The sequence below is a fragment of the Hibiscus syriacus genome, unplaced genomic scaffold (assembly GCF_006381635.1).
Source record: "Hibiscus syriacus cultivar Baekdansim isolate YM2019G1 unplaced genomic scaffold, ASM638163v2 tig00116959_pilon, whole genome shotgun sequence".
In the NCBI taxonomy this organism is placed as follows: domain Eukaryota; kingdom Viridiplantae; phylum Streptophyta; class Magnoliopsida; order Malvales; family Malvaceae; genus Hibiscus; species Hibiscus syriacus.
The window spans coordinates 2,467,726-2,476,699 of record NW_024063485.1 but is presented as its reverse complement, the minus strand read 5'-3'; the positions used below and the strand labels follow the sequence as shown (position 1 = coordinate 2,476,699).

Below are 8,974 nucleotides of genomic sequence, written 5' to 3'. Positions count from 1 at the left end.
GAAATTGATAATGAGAGTGTTGAGGGTTCTACTGCAAATAGAGTGATTAATACTAATACTCATTCTATGTTGACACGCATCAAATGTGGTGTGTTTAAAACTAAAGTGTACACCATTTGTGTTGTTGATGAAGTTCCCAGTAGCATTACAAGTGCCACAGTGGGAAGAATTTGTATATGAAAAGTACAACGCTCTTAAATGAAACAACATTTTTGAGCTCACATCACTGCCTGAAGGAAGGGAAGTAGTTGGTTGTAAATGGCTATTAAGATCAAAAAGTACCCTGATGGTTCGATTCATAGACTCAAGGCGCTTTTGGTTGCGGAAGGGTATTCACAAATTCCCGAGTACGACTTCAGAGACACGTTCAGTTTGGTGGTTAAATTTTCAATGTTGAATGTTATACTTTCACTGGAAGTAACAATCAATTGGTGTTACGACAGGTGCAGGTGGATGTTAACAACGCGTTTTTTAATGGCGATCTTCACGAGGTTGTCTACATGCAGTAGCCTCTTGGCTTCAAACAGACTGCTCCTGATTGATCCAAGATGTGTCGCTTGAAAAATATGTTGTATGGCTTGCGCCAAACACGCAGGAGCTGGCATGCTAAACTCCGTGACAATCTGCTGCATATTGGATTTAAAAAATCTACAGCTGATGTTTCGTTGTTTATAAAAAAAAGGTGAATGCTACACATATTTTCTAGTTTACTTTGATGACATAATCATCACAGGGCACTCCAATTCTGAAGTTGATTAATTGGTTCAGTTGTTAAGTCCCATGTTTTCATTGAAGGATCTAGGGAAGCTTACATATTTTCTAGGCATTGAAGTTAAACGAAGCAGTGAGGGTCTCGCTCTGTCTCAGAAGAAATTCGTGCTTGAGTTATCGGAGAAGTCCAATATGTTAAAAGCCACTCCTATGCCAACACCCATGGTCACAACTTCCAAACTTCAATGAGAAGATGGTGAGCTTGTGGCTGATGCTCATGACTATCGCAGTATTGTTGGGAGTTTGCTTTATGTGTTCCACACACGACTGGATATTGCCTTCAGCGTCAAAAAGGTTACCCAATACATGCATGCTCCTCGACAGTCTCATCTGGTTGCTGTCAAACGAATTCTAAGGTACCTTGCTGGTACATTGAATTTTGGTATGGTGTTCTCGACAGAAGATGGTGGCGTGACGATTGCTGCATTTGCAGGGCCGGGGCTAGGACGTTGGAGGCCCTATGCAAATTCTTAAAATGAGACCCTTAAATCTCAATTTTTTTTAAAGATAGACTTTATTAACTAGAAAACCTTTACTAAATTATAGAGAGAATGTCATCCTAGCCCCGCCTCTGTGCATTTGTTTACCCAGACTGGAGGTAGTCTTGATGATCGGAGATCCATCTCTGGGCATAGTGTATTTCTTGGAAACAACCTAGTTTTTTTGGAGCTCAAGGAAATAGAAATTGGTGTCCCGCTCTGCCATGGAAGCCGAGTATAAGAGTGTTGTAGATACTGTAGCTGATGTGACCTGTAGCATCATTGCTTACTGATCTTGGTGCCTCGTAGCGTTAAGAGCCGGTTATCTGGTGCGACAACACAAGCTTTGTTGCCATGAGCGCGAATCCTATTTATTATGCTCACATGGATCTTGACATCCACTTTGTTCGAGAGAAGGTGGCAGCAAAACAATTACGAGTCAACTACATTCCTGCTACTCATCAGATTGCAGACGGGTTCACCAAACCTCTGGCTAGAATTGCTTTTGAAGAGTTTCGAAAAAAGTTGTGTAAAGCAATGTTGAAAAAAAAAATCAGAAGAGGAGGAGAAAGTAGAGAGAATATTGAAGTATGAAAGTTGTGTCGTCAGTTTACTCTTGGAGTTAAGTTGCAGTTGACTCGCGGAGTTAGGTAGCAGTTAAGTAGTTAATTAAGCTTTGTTGATGAGTGTAACTGCATGCACTCTCATGCAAACTCTGTGTATAACAACTCTTGTACTCAAGGTGTTAATTGATCAAGAAGTTTGTTCTTTCAATTTGTTTGCTTTAGTTGGTTTTCTCAAGATTTTTCGAGCATTTGCTTGTCACCTTAACAAGAAATTGCTGCTTCAACAACAAGATTGCTGATTTCTTGACTCGCTTATTCGTCTAAACAAATACACAACTTATTTGAACCACGTAGAATCATGTGTTCTACTTTGAAGATTAACCAATGAGTAGTAAGCACCTGTTGGCCCCTTTGCTAACAAGGATGAATGATTACCATTCTCGATCACCTTCCCTTTGTCTAACACAAAAATAACATCGCAATTTTGAATGGTACTTAGCTTATGTGCCACAACTACACTAGTCCTCCCCACCATCATTCGCTCTAATGCCTCTTGCACCAGTTTCTCAGATTTTCCATCAAGTGCACTGGTTGCTTCATCTAACAATAACATCATTGAATTCCTCAATATGGCTCGGGCTATGGAGATGCGTTGCTTCTGCCCCCCGGATAGTTGTACACCTCTGTCTCCACACCAGGTATCATAGCCATTTGATAGGCCGGAAATGAAATCATGAGCATTGGCTGCTTTGGCTGCTTCAATGATTTCAGATTCATTAGTTTTATCAGATGCTCCATACAAAATGTTTTCCTTGATGGTTCTGGAAAATAGTGCTGGTTCTTGGCTAACGAGTGCTATGTGTTTCCTCAATGACCTTAGGTTGTATAATCTTATATCTCGACCATCAATCTTCACTACTCCTTTGAGAGGGTCATAAAATCTCTCAATCAAACTGACCACAGTGGATTTGCCTGATCCACTTTGTCCCACCAACGCTGTTGATTTCCCAGCTTCAATGGAGATTGAAAAGTTTTTCAAGACGATCATATTAGGCCTGGCCGGATATGCAAAATCGATGTCACAAATTTCCACATGTCCTGTAATTTCTTCAGCAACATAACCGTTAGAATCATCAGGTTCGATTTTTGTGCAGCGGTCTGATATAGCGAACAAAGATCCAACAACCTCAACACTCTTGGCCAAGTCAGATGTCATGTTGGCAACTTTAGCAATGTAAAAACCAGTGTTAATCAAAATGAGGTATGTTTCAATGAAGGCTTTTGAGGAAATATGTCCCTGAGATTTGAGTTTACTGCCATACCAGAAATCAAAGGCTATAACGCTTGACAAAAGAAATTGAGACAACCCAAGTGCAAGACCAGCTAACCAAGATTGTCTAACATTCTCTTTTCTAGGACTCTCCTGGGACTTATGTAGCATTTTCAAGATTCGATCTTGAGATGAGAAAGCAGTAATGGTTCGGTGGTTGGAAACTGCCTCAGTAGCAAGCTTGCTGCTCTCTTGTTGTGCTTCGATAGCTTTTTGGGACATTCGTTTTAGTAAGACCATTCGAGCGTATATGGAGAGGATGATGAGGGGTTGGACAAGTATCATGACAATGGCAAGTCTCCAAGCAATGAATAGGCCCATGGCAAAAGCTAAAGTTACACACGAGAAAGTTTGCACAAGAAAAGGCAATCCATCACCAAATAAAGATCTCACCTGTAAACATTAAACATCAACAAAAATATTTGAATTTATCATATAAATCAATTATATGCATCTTAAGATTTTGAGTTTTTATTCGTATACAATTTTTTTAGTTCTGGAGTTTCTTTGTAGTTAATTCAAATACGAATCATGACTAAACAACACAACTTAACATAATCATAAAAAAATACAATAAAAAGATGGAAAGAACATACCCCACTTGCATCTTTTTCTAATCTAGAACAAACAGGGCCACTGGAATTCTCATCTTGCTCAAACCACCCAATTTCAAACGTCAGTATCTTTGAAAGCAGCCTTTCTCTCATCCTCTTCGTCAAGTGCTCCCCCGTGTAAGAAAAATTGTAATGCAGAATAATATTGAATGCCAGTGAAAATAGAAAAAACCCAAGGAAAGCCAACGCATAAACCTTGGCCTTTTCTTTAATTTCACTATGATCCGTGAGAAAAAACATCGATATCATTGACCCCATTGTGAAAGACGAAAGTGGTTGCACTGCACCAACTAAAATTGCACTCAAGCATCCTATGGTAGCTTGTTTCCACTCTGGTAAATTCAAGGTCGACAATCTCCTAACAGATGGTGTAGAAACTTTCATTTCTCCATCTAATGAAGCATGATTTGATGCTACAGAATTGGTTGAACTTGTTCGGTTCGTAGAGAGGAGACTCTACGACTGCTAGCAATATTGATTTCCATGTTTGTTATATGAGCTGAGTCATTCACCGATAAATTTTCATTACATTCTTCCACGACTTTTAGTTGTTCTGTTTGTTGAAGTTGCACTAGCATGGAATAAAAGCCCTTTCCATTTACCATTAACTCATCATGTGCTCCGATCTCCATGACCTGTCCATCTTGGACAACAGCAATTAATCAGGATGTCTAATAGTAGAAAGGCGGTGGGCACAATGATTGTCAAGGAGGAGGATTTTGGGTGCTTTTATCAAAGCTCTTGCTATGGCAATTCTTTGTTTCTGTCCACCAGACATTTGAACCCCTCTTTCTCCAACCTGTTAAATATAAAACACAATATTGAAGTTTTTATGTTCAAGCTATAGGAATATATAGACTATCAATTTCTATTTCTGGATGTTATACTTGTTTAATAAAGTGACCTGAAAAAAATGGTTTACACTGACTTGTTAAGAACAAAGATAAGCAAACAAACCTGGGTGTCATATCCTTGAGGAAACTGGGATATGAAATTATGGGCATTGGAAGCTTTAGCAGCTTCAGTAACCTGTTCCATTCCAGCTTCTTCATTGCCGAAAAGTATGTTCTCTTTAATGGTTGTTGCAAATAGTGTAGGCTCTTGACTCACCAACCCCATTTGAGACCTTAACCACTTGAGCTGCAATTTTATAATTGAAACCCCATCAAGTAGTATGTCTCCTGCAAGAGGGTCATAAAACCTTTGCAACAACGAAATTACCGTGGTTTTTCCTGATCCACTACTACCCACCAGAGCCACAGTCTTCCCTGCAGGAATTTTGAGACAGAAACTCTTGAAAATTATGCTCTCAGGCCTTGAAGGGTATGCAAACTCAACTTGTTTGAATTCGAATTCTCCTACAATTTTATCCAAGGTTTCCCCCACCAAATTATCTAAATCAATCTTTGGAACTATTTCAATCATTTCATTTATACGTTCTGCAGCCGCACATGCTTCATATAAGGGCTTCAGTTTGGATAAGCCAATACCAAGTTCTCTGTTTAATAAAAGGAAAAATGACATTAAAAATCAGAATAAAAACGATATATTGCCACTATCTAAGATGGCATGCATGATGCATCATGGTCAAGGAATAAATGTTCAAAACTCTTACTTTCCTCCTAGAGTTATACAACTGCACACAATGAATATAGTTCCACCCTTAGCTCCATGGTAGATAACCATTCTGCTACCGTAGTAAATAATGAAAGCCCTAACAGCAAAAGTAATTCCATTGCTTCCAACGGCTACACCGTTAGCCAACCCTTGCCTCAGCCCCAGCTTCAAAGCTCCTTGTAGAGCTGCAGAGAACGTAGTTGTGGTTGTGTTTTCACCGACAAAGGCATAAACTGTTCTTACGGAAGATATTGCCTGCTCTGCTATTGTGTTGGCTTTATTATACTCTACCCTAATCTTCCTTGCAAGACTCAGTAAAATTCTTCCATATATTAGAGATGGAACCACCAGAAGTAAAATAAATGGAAAAAACCACAAGGGCTAATTTCCATGCTATGAGAAATGGTATTATGCAACATCCAATAAATGTAGCACCAGTTGTTATTAAGCTTGGAACCTAAAACATAACAAACAAGTCAGTCGAATAAGAACTTGAATTAAGGTAGTAGTTTCCGCAAAGCTAAAAGAAGAGGATGAATATTTTGAGAAACATTTGCTACCTTCTCACTTATAACATCTTGAATTATGAGACTTTCATTGGAAACACTTGTGACTACTTCAGCTGTGCTCGTTTCATTCATGTCGAAGTAGCCAACATTTTGTCTTAGGACAGCTTTCAAATACCTTGTTCTCATTCGTGCTGCTTGCCTTTCACTTGTCCTTATCCAACAATATCCCTCTAAAAGATTTTGAAATCATAGAGCAGAAGTAGAGTGATTAGTATATTTGATATTTCCTTTAACTCGGAAGCAATTAACTAGCAAAAATAAGCATTTGCTTCAAACTCACTTAGGAAACACCCAACACATCCACCACAGGCAATCAAAATCATATATAGAGCAACCTGTCAGCCATGGAAACAAGTACGATGGATCTGATATGTTATATGTATTCTGTATACGGTACGACCATTATCATTCAAATATACGAAAAAGCTCAAGTACTAATATTAATCATAGTTTGTGAGTAATAGCGTACCTTATTAACGTTGTGGGTGAGCAAATCAATTGATGAAGCTGAACCAGCGCTGCCGACACTGTTAAACATATGGCCAACCAAATATATCATCAAAGGTGTAGCACTGCCATCAGCAACAGCTCCGATGAAGCCAGCAACCATCAGCCACATATCTACACCATCCGCATGCATGAAAATGGAACTTATAGATCCATGTTTCTCCTTCTTAAAATCATCGTTACTACTCATAGTTTTTTTTATCTTGCAGTGCATTTTGTTTTTCTTCCTCCATTTAACTACATCTGTTAATATCAAGAAACAGCTTTTCTGCCAGATTTGAAGCCATGCAAGTAGTGGAGAATCCAAAAATATTTTTCTAGGTGGGAATATATGTATTAATAACTAAAAAATTTCATATCGGATGGGCACAAAAAAAATTTCAGGGTGGGCACCTTTAATAAAATGAACAACTACAATAGGAAATTCGAATTCCAGGGCGGGCACTTGCCCACCATAGGTTATACATACATCCACCACTGCACACAAGTATTATCTTAAATAGTATATTTGGCATTGACTTTTAGCCATGTCTTGTACTAACCGGTTGTTTAAGCATAGAAGCAAATAAACAAATACGATTAAGTTGAGAGATATTACATTCGCAAGATAAATACTAGGGTTTGAATTCAGACAAGATGTAATGCCCCAAATCCCTGGTTAGTAGTTCAGGTAACTCAAGTGGATCTTAGAACAAACTAGAAGACCAACTTTATGTTACAATGTTAATTTTTGGGCCTACCATGAGTTGGGCTTGAGCCCATTTAGACTTAAAAAGGGTATTTTTAGTTTGAAAACAAAAATGAAAGGACCAAAATGATAAATTACCCTTAAAGCTACCTGAAGCCTGATTCCCATTAATTTGAGCTCAAGTATGAAGACTTTGTCTCATTGTCTTCTTCTTCTTCTCCCCTTCAAACTTCCTTCTTTTCCTTCTTGAAGATAAAAAAGGTGAAAGCTTTATTGATCTTTATTCTTACTCCAGAGTTTCTAAGGTAAGAAACGAAATCATAACATCTCAAGCTTCTTATTTTAAATTTTGGCCATGGAAAGCCTTAGGTGGGGGTTTAGTTGGGTTTTGAGTTTTAGGATTCCTTAGTGCTCCCAATTCATTTTTAAAGGTTTGAAATCACATTTCTAATCTTTTTAAACATCTATATGTTTTAGTGAACTATTGTTTTCGTTTCTATTTTAGTATGAGAGATTGAGAAAGGTTCCAAAGCTAAAGGAAAAAAAAAGCTAACCCTTGGGTGATTGAAGACATTTTTTTTCAATTTGTAAGCTAAGGTAACACATTTCTAACCTTCATATACCATTTGTGGGTCATTAAGTACACTTTCTTAGTTGTATTAGCCTATGAAGCATGTGAGCTTGTGCATGGTAAATTTTAGTTTATGGTGTTTTTAAGCATGAAAAATAACCCTTCAGGTTCCCTATTATCTTACATAAGACTTAATCATCAATTAGTGGCCTCAAAGGGGAGCATGAGTAGTAATAGGATGCATTTTCGTGCCCAAAATAGGGTATTTCTGGGTTTGAGTATTTGTACTAGAAGAATAGTACCAATATTGTTCATCCTAAGGTTCAAAATAAGGGGTTTTAAACTAGAAGTATCGATACTTATTCATCGAGTATTGGTAGTGAGGGTAGGATATCGATACTCACAGGAAGGGTACGATATTGACTGACTAAGAACAATATAGTAGCTAATTTTGGTATTGATACTCATGGGAGTATCGATAACCCTGCAGGAGTATTGATATTGTGGTATTTTGCAAAACATCGAAAATACTTTTTGTATTGATACTCGGGGCAAGTATCGATACTCTCATATAGAAGTATCAATACTAGAATTAGGAGTATCGATACTAAGGGAAATTCTAAAACATCAAAACCAAATTTGGTACCGATACTAAGGGTAGTATCGATACCCTAACATGCTAGTCCCGATACTCCAACTATGAGTATCGATACCATCATCCTAGTTTGGGTGATAAATCCTTTTCAACTTAAGATTCCGATTAGAGTGATTAAATTCCATTGAAACTTATTCAAATAAGATTGAAGTGAGAACAATTTTATTAATTATGATTACACCTAAAAGTAACATGATTTAGGAAATCATACAAACTAGCCTTTGTATGATGCTCGAGAAATAACTAGGACTCCCGGGTTACTCTAGTAGCAGGATGAACATTTGTATTTTAGAATGTTCGGAAAAGTCAAAATCAGTGCACAAGGTGCTGGACCAAGTATTTTTAAGGAGTAGGTTGGTCTGGTGAAGCTTCTGATGTAGAAAATTTCGGATCTCACCCTAGGTAGGCTAGAGGGGTGTGTGTGTCTCAGAGATGTAGCAAAACCCTCTGACCACACTATGATGCTTACCTTTATATGTATGTTTAGCTTAGAATACTTATACGTAAATAGTTATATTTTTTATCGTGTGCATGCAGTGGATGCATATAGTATAGTTCGACTATTAGTGTAGCACTGAGCTTGTGAGCTCAAAATTTGTTTTCGTGA

The 8,974-nt window shown here is 37.9% G+C and overlaps 1 pseudogene; it reads right to left on the bottom strand.

The window, feature by feature from the left end:
• Positions 1-2,153: 2,153 nt before the first annotated feature.
• Positions 2,154-6,646, bottom strand: LOC120189823 (annotated as a pseudogene).
• Positions 6,647-8,974: the final 2,328 nt, after the last annotated feature.